This window comes from Carcharhinus amblyrhynchos, chromosome 5 (genome assembly GCF_965287045.1).
Source record: "Carcharhinus amblyrhynchos chromosome 5, sCarAmb.v2.hapA, whole genome shotgun sequence".
Taxonomy (NCBI): domain Eukaryota; kingdom Metazoa; phylum Chordata; class Chondrichthyes; order Carcharhiniformes; family Carcharhinidae; genus Carcharhinus; species Carcharhinus amblyrhynchos.
Genome location: NC_137328.1, coordinates 11213712 through 11233462, shown reverse-complemented (window position 1 = coordinate 11233462; position 19751 = coordinate 11213712). Strand labels below are relative to the sequence as shown.

The 19751-nt window shown below is 44.6% G+C and overlaps 1 protein-coding gene across 1 annotated transcript in view; it reads left to right on the top strand.

Annotated features, from left to right (window-relative positions):
- LOC145343392 (leucine-rich repeat and immunoglobulin-like domain-containing nogo receptor-interacting protein 2) overlaps positions 1–19751 on the top strand; it is a 286584-nt gene that overhangs the window by 228731 nt on the left and 38102 nt on the right. The gene's annotated exons all lie outside the window — the stretch shown is intronic.

The window sequence follows — 19751 nt, the reverse complement described above, 5'->3', positions numbered from 1 at the left end:
ACTTATGATCTCAGTCCTAAAAGGTTTATCTGTCTCCTTGGACTATGACCCCCCTGGTTGTAGACACCCCCAACATTGGGAACATCTTTCCTCCATCTACACTGTCTAGTCTTGTTAAATTTGATAAGTTTCTGTGAGATCCCCCTCATTCTCCTGAACGCCAGCAAATATAATCCTAACCAACTCAATCTCTTTTTATAGATCTATCCTGCCATCCCAGTCTGTTTAAACCTTTGCCGCACTCACTCTATAGCAAGAACATCCTTCCTTAGATAAGGAGAATCTAAACTTCACACAACGTTCTAGGTGTGACCTTACCAAGGCCCTGTATCATTGCAGCAAGGCCTCCCTACTCCTCTACTTGAATCGTCTCACTATGAAGGCCAACATACCATTTGCCTTCTTTACCTCCTGCTGCACTTGTGTGCTCATTTTCAGCGACTGCTGTACGAGGTCACTCGGGCCTCGTTGCACACGTTCCTTTCATGGCATGTTGTGTTCCTGGGCCCTCAAGATCCAGCTGGTCTGTGTCCTCTGAGTTACACTCATCTACGATGACAATGCGCCTCTGGGAGGGTAATGGTCAAGGCACAATTAGATGCCCACACCCTGATTGAAGAATGGGATATGGGGCAAAGGGTATGGAGTTAGTTCTCTGATCAGCCCAGATCTCACTGAAAGACCAAACAGATTCAAGTGGGTAAAAGTGCCACTCCTGTTGCTATATTCAATTGGGAAGTCAGAAGACTTTATTAGAATAAAATAATAAAATATAGCACACATGCCCTATGAACCTGGCAATAAGATCTAACGTAACAGTGCTCAAAGCATATTTTCATGGTCCTTTTCAGTTGTACCATTTTCCTTCACACCCATTACATCTCACCCCCTCTTTGCCCAGTGCTCGTACTAGGATGCTCACAGATGGAAAAAAATAGTAATTGGAATGACTGGTATTTGAGGGAAACAACGGGGAAAAGGATGGTGAGGGTTGGGGGGAGACTGGTGGGGTGGTTGTGGGGGTTAGTGTTACAAAAGTGGCAGAGATCAGTAGGGATTTGGGAAAATTGGCTGTGAATTAATATTTAACTAACACTATGTTAACAGGTTTAAATTAAAAAACCTTCAAGAGATGTAATTATTGTAGAAGACATAATTAATTTAAATGTGACTAAAATCTATGCTAAAGATATCACATATTACTAAACATCTTTAGATAACTTCAATTTCAAGTGGCCTGTTCTCCACTAATTTAATCTAATTTGAATTTATTTTTAATTTCTAATTCAGTGCAAGCCTATTTTGATTTTTTTTGAAGAGATATTCTTGATTTTGTTGTTCAGATAGTAACGGTAAGGTAAAGTTGCCATAGCCCCAGACGACTGCTGTCCTGTTTTGAGGGGGAGAGCTGACTGGTGGTGATTTTAACCTGGGGATCACCACACCTCAGGTGAGATTGAAAAGGTGCGGCCTTCGTGAATAAGCTCAGCTAGTATGGGAATTGAACCCACGCTGTTGGCATCGCTCTGTGCTACAAACCAGCCATCCAGTCAACTGAGCTAACCAATCTCCAGCTAAACTGAGTAACTCTCACAACCAAATTGCTGAGGCCTGCTGTTAGAGCAGATTAAGTCCCAGCTTCAACCCTTGGTCCAGGCTACATTTGTTGACTTCAGTGAAGGTTCCAACGTCGTAAGATGTCTCACAACATCAGGTTAAAGTCCAAAGTTTTATTTGGTATCATGAACTTTCGGAGACTGTTCCTTCATCAAGTGAGTGAGCAGTGCTCACTCATAAATCATCTTTTAATAACTGGCTTTCTGGAACATGATGTGAAGATGCTGGTGTTGGACTGGTCCTGGAACAGAACAGAAAGGTTTACGGAGGGCTTTCCAGTGTTAGCGGCCCAGGCAGCTGAATGCACAACTGCCAAAGGTGGAAGCAAATAATATCAGGCATTTGAAGAGGCCAGAATTGGAAGAGAACAAAGATCTTGGTGAACTCCAGGGCTGGAGGAGTTGGCTGAGATGGGAAAAGGGAAACAGCTCAGGGAGATTTCAAAATGATGGTGAGGGTTGGAAGGTGTTGGTCAGTGAGTATATGGCTTCTGAATTATTGAGGGAGAAATGCAAAAATGCTTATTGCTGATTGCAGTGACACGGAATCAGAATTGCTTTCTTAAGACCATGGGATGGAAGAGCCTGTAGCTAGGTAACATTGGGAAGGGACACAGCAGAGGTTATTTATTGGTGGGACCAGCTTGGCTTGAGGGTAAATGCTGGCATAGTGGTAATGTCACTGGACTAGAAGTCGTCCCAGACTAATGCTCTGGGAACACGGACCCAAATCCCATCGCAGCCAGTCAATGGGATTTACATTCAAATAATAAATCTGGAATATAAAGTTAATCTCTATCATGGTGACCGTGAAACCCATTTGGTTCACTTAGGAAAGGAGATCTGCCATCCTTACCTGCCTACATGTGACTCCAAACCCACAGCAATGTGCTTGACTCTTAACTGCCATCTGAAATGGCAGAACAAGCCACTCAGTTCGAGGGCGATTAGGGATGGGTAACGAATGCTGGCCTTGCCAACCCTTCCCTATAGCTCCTGAACCTCCTGAAACCCTCTGAAAATGTTGAATTCTGAGAACTCCAATATGTTGACAGTCCCCCCTCTCTTCCAGCACCCTCCCATTCATGGCCGTGCTGTTAGCCATCTAAGCCTGAAACCCTGGACTTTCCCACTCAAACTCTCTTCTTCTGTTTATTCGTTCATGAGATGAGGGCATCCCCAGCATTTATTGTCCATCACTGAGGGCATTTAAGAGTCAACCACTTTGCCGTGAATCTGGAGTCACACATAGGACAGACCTGGAACAGGCAACAGATTTCTGTTCCAGAAAAGTTTTTAATGACAGACAACAACCATGGTCATCATTAGATTTTAAATTTCAGATTTAGAACAAAGAAAATTACAGCACAGGAGCAGGCCTACGATCCTCCAAGCCTGCATCGACTATGCTACCCTTCTGGGAACCATATCCCTCTATTCCCATCCTATTCATGTATTTATGAAGACACTCTTAAAAGTCAGTATTTGCTCCCACTACCTCCCCCGGCAGCGAGTTCTAGGCACCCACCACCCTCAATGTTTAAAAACCTGCCTCATATATCTCTTTTAAACATTGTCCCTCACACCTTAAACCTATGCCCCCTAGTAACTGACTTTTCCACCTTGGGCTAAAGCTTCTGACTTTCTTTTCTATTGAATTCAAATGTCACCATCTACCATGATGGGATTTGAACCCAGGTCCCCAGATTATTATGCTGGATCTCCGCATTACTAGTCACATCACAATACCACTCCACCAATGCCTCTGCTGTCCAGCTAGCTCTCTCCTTTAAGATGCTCTTGGCTAAAATGGAAATAGCGATCAGGAAAGATAGATTATAGGCTGCCTAATCATTATCATCTGTTTTATCCCATTGCATCAAACCAACATTATTCCATGTAGCAATGATATGTGGTGACAATTTCAAGCTTAATGTTTAAAGTTTTTAAATTTTGAAAGTTTAAAGTTTATTGATTAGTGTCACAAGTAGGCTTACGTTAACGCGGCAATAAAGTTACAGTAAAAATCCTCTAGTCGCCAGAACCTGTTTGGGTACACTGAGGGACAATTTAGCACGGCCAATGTACCTAACCAGCACGCTTTTCAGACTGTGGGAGGAAAATTTAGCACCCAGAGGAAACCCATGCAGACACGAGGAGAATGTGCAGACTCTGCATTGACAGTGACTCAGGCTGGGAATTGAACCGGGGTCCCTGGTGCTATGAATGCTAACCACTGTGTCACAAAATTAACAACGGGACATGAATTTTGCTAAACCTGTCAATCCACTCATGCCGCAGGACTCATTCAACAAGTGCACCGCAAACTGTTTAACATAAATGTCTACCTCCGGCAAAGAATCTGAGAGCAGAGAAGATGAGCTATTTACATAACAACAGAAGTAATGTTTTTTTTTCATATCTATGCAGCTGCTTAATAATAGGTGTAGAAAATGTACATCTCTCAGGGGCTGTCAGAATTGCAACATTACTCTTTTTGAGACATATGTATATGTGGGTGACACAGTGGTTAGCACTGCTGCCTCACAGGGACCCAGGTTCAATTCTGGCCTGGTCTGTGTGGAGTCTGCATGTTCTCCCCGTGTCTGCGTGGGTTTCCTCCCACAGTCCAAAGATGTGCGAATTAGGTTGATTAGCCATGCTAAATTGACCCTTAGTGTCAGGGAGGTGTGGGATGTGGGGATAGTACATTGTTGTCGATGTGATTGCGATGGACTGAATGGCCACCTTCGGCACGGTAGAGATTTTATGATTGAGTCCTTCTGTACGGGCTGGAATTTTCACATCCCGCCTGCCATGGGTATCATAAAAAGCGGGATGCGGACAGTGCAGAGGTCCGTTGACCTTGGGAGGGATTTTCCAGCCTTGGAGGGTGAGCATAGCTGGAAAATGTTGCCCATGAGCTGGATCTGGGGTCCCATTTCAAAGTTTGTGCTTGACACCAACTTGGAAGTGCAGTAAACAATGAGAAGGATATTAGCAAACATCGGGAGAACATAGGCCGATTGGTGAAATGGGGAGACACTGAAAAGACGAGGAAGAATGTCAAGGAATGAAGTGAGGCCTTTTGAAGGACAAATGTGCTGAAACAATGTAAAATAAATGATGCAATTTTAAACTGGCCGCGGGAACAGAGGGACTCTTGGGGTTCACATAAATAAATCGCTTGAAGGTGGCTGGACATGTGACGAAACTGTTTAAAAAAGAAATCGGATTGGGTTTGTTTATATAGAGAGACTGAGCGGAGTTTTACTGGCCCGAGAGCCAATCAAACAGAAATGCTCCGGATCAGGATGACTTCCCAGTGTGACGTCCCCCTGCACCCTCCTCCTGCTCCCCCCCACCCCATCACCACCCCCCTCCCCGCCACCCCTCCCCTCCCCGCCATTGCGAGGGGAGTTTTTCTGGGGTGGACCGTGAGACTGATTCGATGCCCTACTGAGGGCCATTTTATGGGGCTGCCAGCATTTTACCGACAACAGACGTGACCCCTGCCAACTCCAACAAGGCAGCGTCTCCTGTGGTAGTCCGGGGAGCTATTGGAGTCTGAGGGGCTGTGCCCTATAGAGGGGACCACATTCAGGAAAGGCAGCCTCCCTTTATCGCTATGAACCCTCACCCTCCAGAGGAGTTTTCCCCGCGATTAGCAGAGCCTTCTCCCCTCAGCTATCCTGAATTTTAATACTTACTTACCTCTGCGAGGGCGCACCTACCTTCAAGTACTCCTCAAGGAGTTTGCTAATATCCTTCTCATTGTTTACTACATTTCCAAGTTGGTGTCATGCCTCAGCCGTGCCCACCTCTTCTCGTAGAGCTCCTGAGGCATCAAAGCTGTCAACCCTATCAACAGTGTCAGAAGCCTGCCTGTATCCCTCCTTGGGCCCCACCCAAGGCAGCTAATTAAATGTAAAATCACTGAGCCGTAAGAACTTAAGACATCAGGACAGAAGTAGGCCATTTGGCCCATCGAGTCTGCTCTGTCATTCAGTGAGATCATGACTGATCTGATATGCTAATCCTCAAATCCACTTTCCTGCATTATCCCCTTAACCCTTGATTCCCTTACTGATTAAAAATCTATCTATCTCAGCCATCAACAAACTTAATGATCCAACCTCTACAGCACTGTGTCTGGTAAAGAATTCCACAGATTTACTACCCCCAAGAGAAGAAATTCTTCCTCGTCTCTGTCTTCATCAGGCAACCCTTTGCTCTGGGATTATGTCCTCTGATCTTCGAATCTCCCAATAGGGGAAGAACATCTATCCTTTCAAACCCCCTGAGAATCCTATATGTCTCAATAAGGTCACCTCTCATTTTCCTGAACTGCAATGAGTAAAGGCCCAGACTACTCAACCTCTCCTTTATAAGAAAATCCCTCCATACCTAGGATCAACCTAATGAACTTCCTTTGGACTGCCACTAATGTCAGTATATGTTTCGTTAGATAAGGGGACCAAAGCTGTTCACAGTATTCCAGTTGTGGTCTAACTAGTGCCTTGTATAGTTTTAGCAAAACTGTCTTATTTTTATACTCCATTCCCGTTGAAATTAAGGCCAACATTCGATTTGCCTTCCCTGTTACCTGCTGAACCTGCATGCTAGCTTTTTGTGATTGATGCACAGGGACTTCCAAGTTGCCTCTGCGCTGTAGCTTTCTGCAGTCTTTCTCCGTTTAAATGATACTCAGCTCCTTTATTCTTCCTACCAAAGTGCATAACTTCACATTTCTTACATTATATTCCATCTGCCAAGTTTTTGCCCACTCACTTAATCTGTCTGTATCAGTTCTGTTGCCAGCATTGTTCTCTGATGTTGGTGTCACAAAGCCCATTGCAAAAACCAGCCTATCGTGTACAAAATTGAGGAACAAATGGTAAATCTTTATAAATCATTTGTTAGATGTCAGCTGGAATATTGTGGCCAATCATTGACCTCATACTAATGGTAGGATGTTAAGACTTTGGAGAAAGTGTCGAAGAGATTGAACAGAATAATATTTGACCCTTAAAGCGTGTGCAGTCTCTACAGAAACAGTGATCACTCTCTTTAAGATTGAAGAGGTTTTAAAGGAGATTTAATAGAGGTGTTCAGAATTGTGAGGGGATTTGGTAGAGGAATTGGAGGAACTAAGGAAATGGGACACAAATTCAGCTAACTGGCAAAAATTCTAATGAGGAAACTGATTTTTTCACAAGTTGTTATGATGTTAGGTTGGCACAGAGGCTAGCACTGTTGCCTCACAGCGGCAGGGACCGGGTTCAATTCCAGCCTCGGGTCACTGCCTGTGCAGAGTCCGCACATTCTTCCCGTGTCTGCGATAGTTTCATCTGGGTGCTCCAATTTACTCCCACAGTCAAAAGATGTGTGGATTAGGTGGATTGGCCATGCTAAATTGCCCCTTAGTGTCAGGGCGGTTAGCAGGGTAAATGTGCGGGGTTAAGAGGATAGGGCCTGGGTGGTATTGTGGTCAATGCAAACTCAATGGGCCAAATGGCCTCCTTTGGCACTGTAAGGATTCTATGATCCTATGATTTGGAATGCATTATATGAATGGATGGTGGAAGTAAATTCAGTAGCAACTCCCAAAGAGAAATGGGACATAAACTCACAAAGAAGTCCAAATGGAAAGAGGAAATAAGTCAGACTAATTGGATATCTTTTTCAACGAACAAGTATAGAATCATAGAACCTTACAGAACAGAAGGAGACCCTTTGGCCCATCGTGTCTGCACTTACTCTCCCACAGAACATCCACCCAGGGCCTGTCGCCGTCACCCTACATGTTTACCCCACCAATCCCCCTAACCAACACATCTTGGGACACTAAGGGACAATTTGGTATGGCCAATCAATCTCATCTGCACATCTTTGGTGTGTGGGAGGAAACCGGAGCACCCGGAGGAAACCCACTCAGACGTGGGGAGAACATGCAAGCTCCACACAGAGTGACCCAAGGCTGGAATTGAACCTGGGTTCCCTGGTGTCGTCGAGGCAGCAGTGCTAACCACTGTACCACAAGTATGATGGACCGAATGTCTACTTCTGTGCTGTGCAATTCTATGATTCTATTGATGCCTGGAGCAATTTTGCATAAACAACATTTGCTTTGATGTTTGAAAACTATTTTCTTAAGCAATGTCTGATTAGTATTACAAAATTACAATCTGCACTTGCTTACATAATTTTGTCTCTGCTCTTATATTCCAATGTCTGAGGTACTTTTAAATATACAGGCTCATAACAACCTTTGCAACTGAATAGTTGTCAAAAGAGCCCAGAAATTCCTGGAAACTGGTGCCACTGTATCGGTACGCCAATGCCTTTGGGCCCAATTGACAGTGTAAAGATCCTAGGAAATAATGACTTCTGCCACTTCTTTATGCTCAGTCACAATTTGATGCTCCTCCACCCCATATTATCCATGGCGAGATAAATACCGTTAATAATCACAGTCCCCGACATTCCTGCAGCTCCCCCATCCCACATACACCCCATTTAAATCAATGGAAAAATCCCTGAACCAATACTTTATCCCACCTGCCAATCAAGTTATAAAGTAATGGCAGAGGTTGACCTTTGGTGACCTGGCAGTGGAATGATTTATTGTTCCAAGTTCCTTTTGAAAAACAGTAAAACCAATTTCGATATTTCAGAATGGTTCTGATAGAAAACATCAGTGTCTCGAGCAGAGAAAGGCAGTCAGTAGAAAGTAATAAATTCCAGTGCACGTTGCAGGACTATTTGGAATTCAGAATCATTAGTCCTCATAATATTAAGTGTTGTTGTGCTTCTGTGTACCAGACTGAGGTGACCATGATCCTCAGTGCTATATTTTGGAGTCATTGACCTTTGCACTCCTCCAGTTCTGGCCTCTTGCACATCCCCAATTTCATCACACCAGACTTGACTGACATGCCTTCAGTTGCCTCAACCCTAGGTTTTGAAATGTTGTTCTGTCTCCCTACAGATCCCTTCGCCCTTAAGGCACTCATTAAAGCCTACCTCTTCATCCAAGTGTTTGATCACCTTCCTTAGTATCTCCTTTATCTCCCTGATTCAAATTTAAGGGATTCATGTTTTATTCTTGTGATGACCTTAGATGGCGGGTGTAATAAATTCAGCACGTCCGCTATGATTCTCAGCAACTCTTACAGACACATCATAGAAAGCATCCTTTCTAATTATATCACAGCTTGGTATGGCTCCAACTCTGTCCAAGACCACAAAAAAACTACAAAGGGTCATGAACGTAGCCTAGTCCATGACGCCAACCAGTCTCTCATACATTGACTCTGTCGACACTTCCTGCTACCTCAGAAAAGCAGCCAGCATAATCAAAGGCCCTCTTGCATCCCGGACATTCTCTCTTCCACCTTCTCTTGGGAAAAAGATACAAAAGTCTGAGGTCCCTCCCAACCGACTCGAGAACAGTTTCTTCCCTGCTGCTATCAGACTTTTGAATGGAACTACCTTATATTAAGTTGATCTTTCTCTATGCCCTAGCTATGACTGTAGTATTGCATTCTGCACCCTTTCCTTTCCTTCTCTATGAATGATATGTGTCATTTGTATAGCTCGCAAGAAACAATACTCTCCACTTGTACTAATACATGTGACAATAATAACTCAAATTAAATCAAAAACCACATTTAGCCTGATAATGCTCATGACCCCCTGAGAGAAAAAAAAATTCTCCTTATTTCACTCTTAAAAGATGACGTATACACTTTTTTTGTTATTCATTCCAGGGATGTGGGCATTGCTGGCTAAGCCAGCAGTTAATTCCCTTCCCTAAATGCCCTTTTGAACATGATGGTGAGCTGCCTTCTCAAACAGCTCAAGTCCCTGTGATGTAGGTGCAGCTACAGTGCTGTTAGGGGGAGGGAATTCCAGGATTTTGACCCAGTGATGGTGAAGAGACGGCGAACTTCCAGGTGGTGGTGCTCCCATGTGTCTGCTGTGTTTCTAAATGGTAGTGGTCATGGGTTTGGAACGTGTTGTCCAAGGAGCCTGATGAGTTGCTGCAGTGCATCTTGAAGATGTTGCTGCTAGTGCACATTGGTGGCGGAGGGAGTGAATGTTTAAGGAAGGGATGTGAACCAAGTGGCTGCTTTGTCCTGGATGGTATTGTGGCTCTCCAGTGTTTGAGCTATACTTACCTAGGCAAGTGGAGAGTATTCCATCAACTCCTGCATTGTAAATTACACAATGTGAATTGTTGCAGTTATCATTTTGTAACCCATTGCCAGACAAGAACTGACTGTAATTTGCCGTGAATATGTCTGGTTTAACTTACACCGACTTCATCAGTCCTTCAATATCGAGGGTAACTTACTTTCATTGCAATTTGATAAGGTTGTGAGATGGCTAGTGAGTGCAAAGAGCAACCATCAGACTCTGCCATCTGCAGGGATGTTTGAAGGGTCAAACAGATGAGGTGTTTGGACATTTCTCAGCTGTCCCTATCACCTCGACACGATCTGGTCAAAGCCTCTCAATATATGTGATGGTTTTCTGAATGAACGTTCTCCATTTTGGTCACTCACAGGTCAGGGACGTGCACCGGTTTGCTCTGTTCTGAAAGATTTGAGAACATCTCTAAAAAGTCATAGAATCATAAAATCCCAACAATGCAGAAGGAGGCCACTCAGCCCACTGAGCCTGCAACGACAACAATCCCACCCAGGCCCTATCCCCATAACCCCATATATTTACCCTGTTTATCCCCCTGAAACTTATGGACAATTTATAATGGCCAATCCACCTAACTCTCTGGACTGTGGGAGGAAACCCAGGCAGACACAGGGGGAATGTGCAAACTCCACACAGACAATGACCCAAGCCAGGAATTGAACCTGGATCCCTGGCACTATGAGGCAGCAGCACTAACCACTGTGCCACCGCGTGGCCCTCTGTTTCCCACTGTCCCCCTGGGAGCACTCAGACTGAGTTCCAAGCAGAACAATAAGCTCTGGTGTATGAGTGACCTGACCCTGCCAGTGGGGTTGGTTTTGACTGGCACCGTAATCCCTTGGCCTGGGAGAGGACGCTGCTGTGTGATTACCTTTTATTTCCATCAGGTTTGGAGCATCTCCTGAAGGCATTGCTGCTGACTCTTCTCCAGTGCTTTGACGTGCCTTCTGTCCGTTGTCCAAGTCTCCAATACCTAACAGAGCACAGGGATCACTACTGCCTCGTGAAGGACAACCACAGACTGTGGTTTGAGATTTTGGTGTTCAAATACTCTTCCTTAGTCAGCCAAGGACCGAGCTTGCACAAGCTCTCATCTGGGCATACGTCACAAAATGATAACTGTAACAATTTACAATTGCAGGAATTGATGGAACGCTGTCCTTTGCCTGGATGAGTACAGCTCAAACAACACTGAAGAATCTCAACACCATCCAGGACAAAGTAGCCCACTTGATTGGCATCCCTTTCACAAACAATTTGTTTGTTTTTTGGCACAATGGCACAGTGGTTAGTGCTGCTGCCTTACAGCGCCAGGGACCCAGGTTCAATTTCAACCTTGGGTATCTGCCTGTGTGGAGTTTGTGCATTCACCCGTGTCTGTGTGGATTTCCTCCGGGTGCTCCGGTTTCCTCCCACAGTCCAAAGATGTGCCGATTAGGTGGATTGGCCATGTTAAATTGCCCCTTAGTCTCCCAAGATTTGTATGTTAGACGGATTAGCCATGTAGGGTTACGAGGATAGAGTGGGGGAGAGAACCTAGGTAAGTAACTCTGTCAGAATATTGGTACAGACTTGATGGGACGAATGGCCTTTTCTGCACTGTTGAGAATCTACGATTCTATTATTCTAAGAACCAATGATGAATTTTATCTTTTATGGCTGCCTTCATAGAAAGGAAGCTCCCTAGATATGAAAAATGGTTCACACTTTTCAGAATCTTGCCACCGATCTTAATCGATCAATGCGTAATTGGGGAATAGAATAGCTATGCTAGATGGTGATGTAGACTATGACGTGTCAGTGAGATCAGTAGTCATGTGTTACACTCTGTCTCTCTAGAGAGAGGATGGAATGCACTGTACTAAGGAGAGACAGACCTACTCTTACATATAGTGTTACTAAACTAGGTTGAGCAAGTGACGGAGTAAGACTGAAGTTCTCCAGTGTCAAGCAGCAATGGGCCTTCATGCTGAAGAGCAAAAGCACCAGGTCAGTTTGTTTCTTTAGCCGTGGGTCCATTAGTGGACAATGCCTTCCAAAAACAGTGGAGGGAGTAGTAGCCTTCGACACATATATGAAGCAAGACCTCATGATAGAGTAGCATTCTTTAACCAAAGGTCTGCAGGATGGCACAATGTTTAATACTGCTGCCTCACAACGCCAATGACTCAGGTTCAATTGCAGCCTTAGGTCACTATCTGTGTGGAGTTTGCGCACTCTCCCTGTGCCTGTGTGAGTTTCCTCCGGGTGCTCCTGTTTCCTCCCAAAGTTCAAAGATGTGCGGGTTAGGTTGAATGGCCATGCTAATTTGACCCTAGTGTCAGGGAGATTAGCAGGGTAAATATGTGGGCTTATGGAATAGAGGCTGGGTCGGTTTGTGGTGGGTGCAGACTCGATGGGCCAAATAGCCTCCTTCTTCTCTGTAGGGATTCTACGATGGGAAAGAGTTGAATTTTATGTTTAAAAAATGTGCAATTAAAAGCTTATCAATGGCCATGATATCATTGTCGATTGTCGTAAAAGCCTACATAGTTGGCTGATGACTGTTAGGGAAGGAAGGAAATCTGCCTGGTCTGGCCTATATGTAACTCCAGATCCACCTCAACAACTGCCCCTCTGAAATGGCCTAGTAAGCCACTCAGTTCAAGGGCAAGTCGGGTTGGACAACAAATACTAGTTTAGCTAGCGATGCCTACATCCTGGAAATCAATAAACAAAAATTACCCAGTAAGTTCTTGCGGATACGTGGCATTGAAAGATGAGCTCATTCATGACCTAGTTGTCACTGGAGTCGTGATGAAAAGTTCTCTGATTTTTTTAAGAGACCAAGGATGACCTTACCTTAGATCAAGGGCTGAATATGCAAGGGAGGCTTAGTTCAGAGATATATATTGGGCTACAATTTGTCATGACACCGAGTCTCCAGATCACTCTGTTAATGGGGTAGATCAAAAAGCAGCAGCCCCACCCATACCAAAGCCTGCCAAAATGGGCAAAAGAGTGGGAAAAGCCCATGGCAGCTTAATGAAATGCTTATGCGATGGTGCAAAGAAACAACAGAGACACTAAGGTTGCCCAGCAAGGGGTGCAGAGTGTCTCCAGTGTGGGAAGACTGGACATTTCTAAGTGCTTCTGTCAAGTTCAACAATTCTAATCGATCAGCAACACCAGAGAATATTTATGAGACACACTCCAGTCAAGAAATTGGAAATCCAAGACTAACACAAAATTACAGAGATTCTTGAGGTGTAAGCAGTCCTAAACAAGATTGTTGGTCGGATACAATCAACTGAAGGCTTTGAAACCAACTCAGAAAATTAACATTACAGCTAGCGTTAGCATACTGCTTGATTTTCTGGGCTGGCTTCAGCCAATATCCCTTCATCCATCAGGAATTAAACTGCAAGACCCAGGTGGCACAATCTTCCAACAAAATTCAAGCTAATTATCCCTCTTTGTTACAAGGGGTGAAAGATTGTTGATTCTCAGTCCATCCCATTCGCAATCCACACACATCCTTATCGAGTGGAGATGTTGGCGTACTTTTAGGAATTCTGGAAAAACTAAACGATGACCAGCCCTTAGACAACTTGATGCTTTTCATAGAACAATCTTTGAAGTTTCATGTACAGCCAGTAGGTTTTTCAGCCAACGGTAACTGTAGAGGGTTATGCAGCCAACTGTGATTTCCCTTCTATCACAAGGGGTTGAATTTTAAGGATGGCGAGAGAAGGACTCTTGTCATTCCGAGAGTTGATGCATAACACGCGAGTGTTGATTTGACAGTGGGCAGGACTTCCATCCACCCTTGGAAGGAAGTCCCGCTTCTCAGTCCATCTGACAGGGGTGGCATGGTGGTACAGTGGTTAGCACTGCGACCTCACAATGCCAGGGACCCGGGTTCAATTCTGCCCCGGGTCATTGCCTGTGTGGAGTTTGTATGTTCTCCCCGCGTCTACATGGGTTTCCTCCGGGCGTTTCAGTTTGCTCCCACAATCCAAAGTTGTGCAGATTACATGGATTGGCCGTGCTAAGTTGCACCTTAATATCCCAGGATGTGTAGGTTAGGGGAATTTAGTGGGATAAATACTTGTGGTTATGGGAATAGGACCTGAGTAACATGCTCTGTTGGAGTCGTTGCAACTTGATGGGCTGAATGGCCTCCTTCTGCACTGTAGGGATTCTATGATTGGCCAACAGCTTGCATTACAGCAAGTTTCCTGTAGAATTCTGGAGTGTTTCTGGAATTATGACTTTGATTTGCACTCTGCTTCCAGACAGAGATAGAGAGAGAGAAATCTTTCCTGAGCTTTTTCAGAATGTTTTAGGTGACTGTCATGTTTTTATCCCCTTCTACTTGCTCGTTCTCGAATTCAGCTTGGCAAAACCAGTTTTTAAGCTCCTGTCTGATTATTCCTGGAAGGGAATTCAATTAAAATGAGTTCCATTTATTATTGTAGACCAACTGTTTGCATGTTTTTGATTTTCCTATACCTGAAACTTTTAATACATTTCAAGATGTAAATCAACAGGAGATGGGGTTATTTCACCCTCCACGTGACATTTTGGATGTATGACAAGTGTCTCTTTAATATCCGGAACTTATCTTTCATGCCTTCCTTCTTGGTATTCTTGTGAATTCTCCTGATCAGTGCAAGATGAAAAATAATGGGCGAGATTTTCTGGCCAAACTTGCCCCAAGGTCGGAAATTCCTACCCAAGGTCAACGGACATTTGCATGGTTCAGTCACACCTGCTCCGATTCCTGTGGTGGGCAGGATGGGAAAATTCTACCCTAGACCTTTTTATTTTCAACAATCCTCAAAGTCTGCACCACTAAACATTCTTTCTTTCCGGAGGATCCCAGTTTGAAGAGAATCCTGGGTGTGAAATTATTTTCCTGTATTTAAAAAAAACACTGACCCCCTTCAAACAGTTCAATATGCCTGCGGCTGTGGGTGGACCTCACTCACTCACTCAGTTTGCTGTCAGGACCAGCTCCGACAAGAGAGAAGTCAACCATTTCCCTTTGATCTTAAGTGGCATTACCAGCACCACCATCAACATCTTCAGGCCTAACATTCACAAAAAAATCTGAACGGGACTGGCCACATAAATGCTGTGGCTGCAACAGCAGGTTTGAGGATAGGAATTTTGCAGTGAGTAACTCATCTTTCCAAACCCTGTCCACTGCCAACAAGACGTAAGTCAGGAGTGTGGTGGAATATCCTCCACTTGCTTGCATGAGTGCGGCTCCAACAACACTCAAAAAGCTCAACAGTGTCCAGGACTGCCATCCCATAAACCACCTTAAGCTTTGTTTAACTTCACCACGAATGCACAGTATGGACTATATGCACAGAATGCACTAAAGCAACCCAGCAAGCTTTCTTTTACAGCATTTTCCAAACCACCCAGGAAGGCAAGGCTAATGGATGCACGGGAGCGTCATTATCTGCCCACTCCACCCACACCCACACCTCCTAAAGTCACTATCCTGACTTGGAACAATATCACTATTCATTCTCTATCATCGGGTCAAAATCCCGAAACTCCCTTCCTGAAAGCACTGTGGAAGGGGACAGCATGGTGGCATAGTGGTTAGCATTACTGCTTCACGGCACCAGGGACCTGGGATTGATTCCTGGCTTGGGTCACCATCTGCGCAGAGTTTGCACGTCCTCCCCGTGTGTGCATGGGTTTCCTCCAGGTGCTCTGGTTTCCTCCCACAGCCCAAAAGATGTGCTGGTTAGGTGTGTTGACCCGAATAGGCGCCAGAGTGTGGTGACTAGGGGACTTTAGTAGTAATTTCTCTGCAGTGTTAATATCAGCCTACTTGTGACTAATAAATAAACTTTAAAAATGTGGCACTCACAGCTAAGGGGAGAATCTTAAAAATGTTGCCAATTTTTGAAAAACTCGAATGAAAAGCAGGGATGTAACACAATAGCATGCCAAAGGTTGCAGAGCATGGTTTACATTGTTAGAACAACGTGGGAGTAATTTACCAATGTCATCCTAAGCCTGCAATGTGTTACTGCCTTCAAGCAGACCCCAGCCTGTGCTAGTCATTACATAGCTGCAGGGTATGGAGAGAAGTTTCATCCCATTTTGTGACTTTTTCGTTAGCTTTGCTGGGAGCAAAGAACAAGGAAGAAAAGGACACTCTAATTGGTTCAAGCAAGAGCAAAATACGGCAGCTCCGGGAAATCTGAAATGAAAAGAAAACACTGGAATGTGGAAAGTGACTAACTGCTGAGGAGGTCAGGCAATGATTGTGACACAGTGTAAATGATCAGGTCCTTATTTTCCACGACTGATTTATTTGTATTCATTCACGGGATGTGGGTGTCATTAGGCAACGCCTGCATTGACAGCCCAATCCTATTTAACTTTGAGAAGGTGATGGTGAGTTGCCGTCTAGAATCTTTGCAGTCTGTGTGGTGCAGGTACTCACACAGTGCTGTTTGTTGGGGGTGGAGGGCGAAATTCCAGGACTTTGTCCCAGCGACAGTGATGTGTGCCCAAGTAGGAATAGTTCCTTACTTGGACGGGTGATTTCAGGTTGTAGTGTTCCCATGCAGCTGCTGTGTTATGGTCTTAAAGACGTACAGTGCAGAAATGATCCTTTAGCCTATTGAGTCTGTACCGACAATATCTACCTGTAAAGCTGCACAAATCCCATTTTCCTGCACTTGTCCCATATCCTCGAATGTTATGAAATTTCTGGTGCTTATCCAAATATTTTTTAAAGGTAAGTTTCCAACCTCCACTATCTTCCCAGGCACTTCAGATTCCCATTCGGAGTGAAAAAGTTTTTTTTTTCAAATCTCCTGCCCCTCACCCTAAAACAATGCCCCCTCATCATGGACCCCTCAACCAAAGGGAACAGCTGTTCCCTACTCATCCTGCCCAGACCCATCATAATCTTATCTACCACAATCATTCCCCCCGCCCCCCCAGCCTTCTCTACTCTAAAGAAAACAAACCAAGCCTGTCTAGTGTCTCCTCATAGCTCAAGTGCTCCATCTCAGGTGAACTTCCTCTGTACTCCCTCTTGTCCGATCACGTCCTCCTTATAGTGAGATGATCAGAACTGCGCACAGTGCTTCAGCTGTGGCCTAACCAACGCTCTGTACAACTCCAACATTACCTCATTGCTCTTATACTCTACGCCATGACTGATGCAAGCAAATGTCGCATTCTCTTTGGGTGGTGGGAATCGTTGCCTGAGAAGGTAGCGGAGGCTGGAAACCTTAAGACCTTTAAAAATCATTTGGATGAGCACTTTAAATATCACAACATTCAAGGATATGGGACAGTTGTAGGAAAATGGGATTAGCGTGCCTTTAGTGGTGGTTATTGTGAGTGCAGACTCGGGGGCCAAAGAGCCTTTTCTGCACTCTATGACTAACTGGTTCTGGTGCTTTCTGCTTAACTTTCAGGCTTTCAATCGTTGCATTTTTTTTCTCATGTTGTGGGAAAGTCACCACTTCGGAGTCAGACTTGGAGGTTCAACAAACAGTTTTATTTGGACAAGGCTTGGGGAGAAGTGCTGGCATTCCGCAGTACAGGCAGTCATCTTCTCAACTATACAATGGTAGTTGAGCATCTTTTATACATTGTTAGATAATAGGCAGTAGAGACATTAGCCGTTAGCACATCGTTACACGTTGAGTAGACAAGTATGGACATTTATGCAGTTATGTCCCTATCGATGGCTGATCTAGTTATATACATTTATGCCTCCACCAGTGGCTGATCTCGTTATTAAACTCATTGTCCTGTGTCTGCTCTTATCGCAAGTTTAAGGTGCTTCAATGTCTGACCTTTTCCTGCAGTAATTTAAACACTACAGGTTTTAACTCTTTGTGTAAATCAGTGCCTCTTAATGTCTTTTCCCAGAGCCCATTTTGTGCCAGGTAACCATTTTGTGTCCTTTAATTTTGATTTCACTCCAACACTCAACTCCAAGTTGTATTGTGTTTCAGAACAGGAAGGACAAACTGTAAATATTCCCATCTGAATTTAATTGTGACTTACGCTATTAACATTGCTAATCAGTTAAATCTTGTACCAGCTGAGACACTACTGCTGGCATTGATTGAAGAATCAGCCAGGATTTCCATTGCTGATTGCTAAGCAGTGATCTTTGCTGTAAATTGGATGTTGGTCGGGGATAGGATAGTAATTTATATTAGATTTGATCCAAAGAGACAGGCTTCAAGGGGTGATGGTTACAGCGAACCAAGGGACAGCATGTGGCACAGTGGTTAGCACTGTTGCCTCACAACTTCAGGGACCTGGGTTCAATTCCAACCTTGGGTGACTGTCTGTGTGGAGTTTGCATGTTCTCCCCGTGTCTGCGTGGGTTTCCATCAGCTGCTCCGGTTTCCTCCCATGCTCCAAAAAATGTGTAGTTAGGTTGATTGGCCATGCTAAATTGTCCGTAAGTGTCCCAAGATGTTCAAGTCAGGGGCATTAGCAGGGTAAATATGTGGGTTTATGGGGATAGGGCCAGGGTGAGATTGCTGTCGGAGACTGAGTGCGGGCTCGATTTGGCCTCCTCCTACACTGTAGGGATTCCATGAATCTAGTGTCACCTACACGTGCACCTGAACCGTCTGTGGAACGTATAACCACCATCATAAATGCGAGTTAATCAAATATTTGGGGCGGCACGGTGGCACAGTGGTTAGCATTGCTGCTTCACAGCACCGGGGACATGGGTTCAATTCCAGCCTCGGGTCACTGTCTGTCTGGAGTTTGCACGTTCTCCCCATGCTTGCATGGGTTTCAGTCCAAAGATGTGTGAGTTAGGTTGATTGGCAATGCTAAATTGTCCAGTAGTATCATGGGGTTATGGGAGTAGGAGCTGGGTGGGATTGTGGTCGTTGCAGACTAATGGGCCAAATGGCCGCCTCCTGCACGGTAGGGATTCTGTATTATGATCCCCATGCCTGGAAACTGAAACAATCCAAATTTTAACCCCTCATTTGGTCAATTTCTCCTTAAAGGAAGGAGACTTGCTTCTGTTATAAGAGGAGCTACAGTTAAAATCCAAGCATTCGATGTATAACATGGTGGATAGGACAACGAGATACAACCTACAAACATATACAAGGTGATCAGGCTCGGTGTTAACACATAGGTTTGACTGATTGTGCTCTGAAAATGTTCTAACAGCTGATGCTACTAGTCCACCTCATACAGGAGCCATGCTAAGCTCTGAGACACAGTAAAAAGTCTGACAACACCAGGTTTTAGTCCAACCTATTTATTTGATAATATACTCACAAGCTTTCGAGGGACACCCTCTTCGTCAGGTGAATGGAGAGTTCTGGCCTCAGACAGAGCATATAAAGCACAGACAGTTTAGAGATTCCTGATTAGAATGCAAATCTTTACACCTAACCTGCTGTTCAAGACCTGAAGTGGCTGATAATGTGAGTGGAAGGAGCACTGATCACAGTTTAAAGAGATGTGTATTGTCTCCAGACAGTACAGTAAGTGAGGTTTTGCAAACCCAGGCAAGTCACGGGGGTTACAGATAGTGCGACATGAACCCAAGATCCCTGTTGAGACCGTCCTCATGTGTGCGGAACTTGGCTATCAGTCTCTGTTCAGACTTTTTACTGTGTTTACGCCAGTCCAACGCCGGCATACCCACATCATGACTGCTCTGAGACAACCAGAAAGAATGCTTTCTATGGTGCATCTGTAAAAGTTAGTGAGAGTTGTAGCTAACATACCAAATTTCCTTAGTCTCCTGAGAAAGTAGAGACATTGCTGGGCTTTTGTAACTGTAGAGTCACCATGGGTGTCCTGGACAAGTTGTTGGTCATCTGAACACCTAAAAACTCGAAGCTCCCAACCCTTTCTACTTCATCCCCGTTGATGTAGACAAGGGCATGTTCT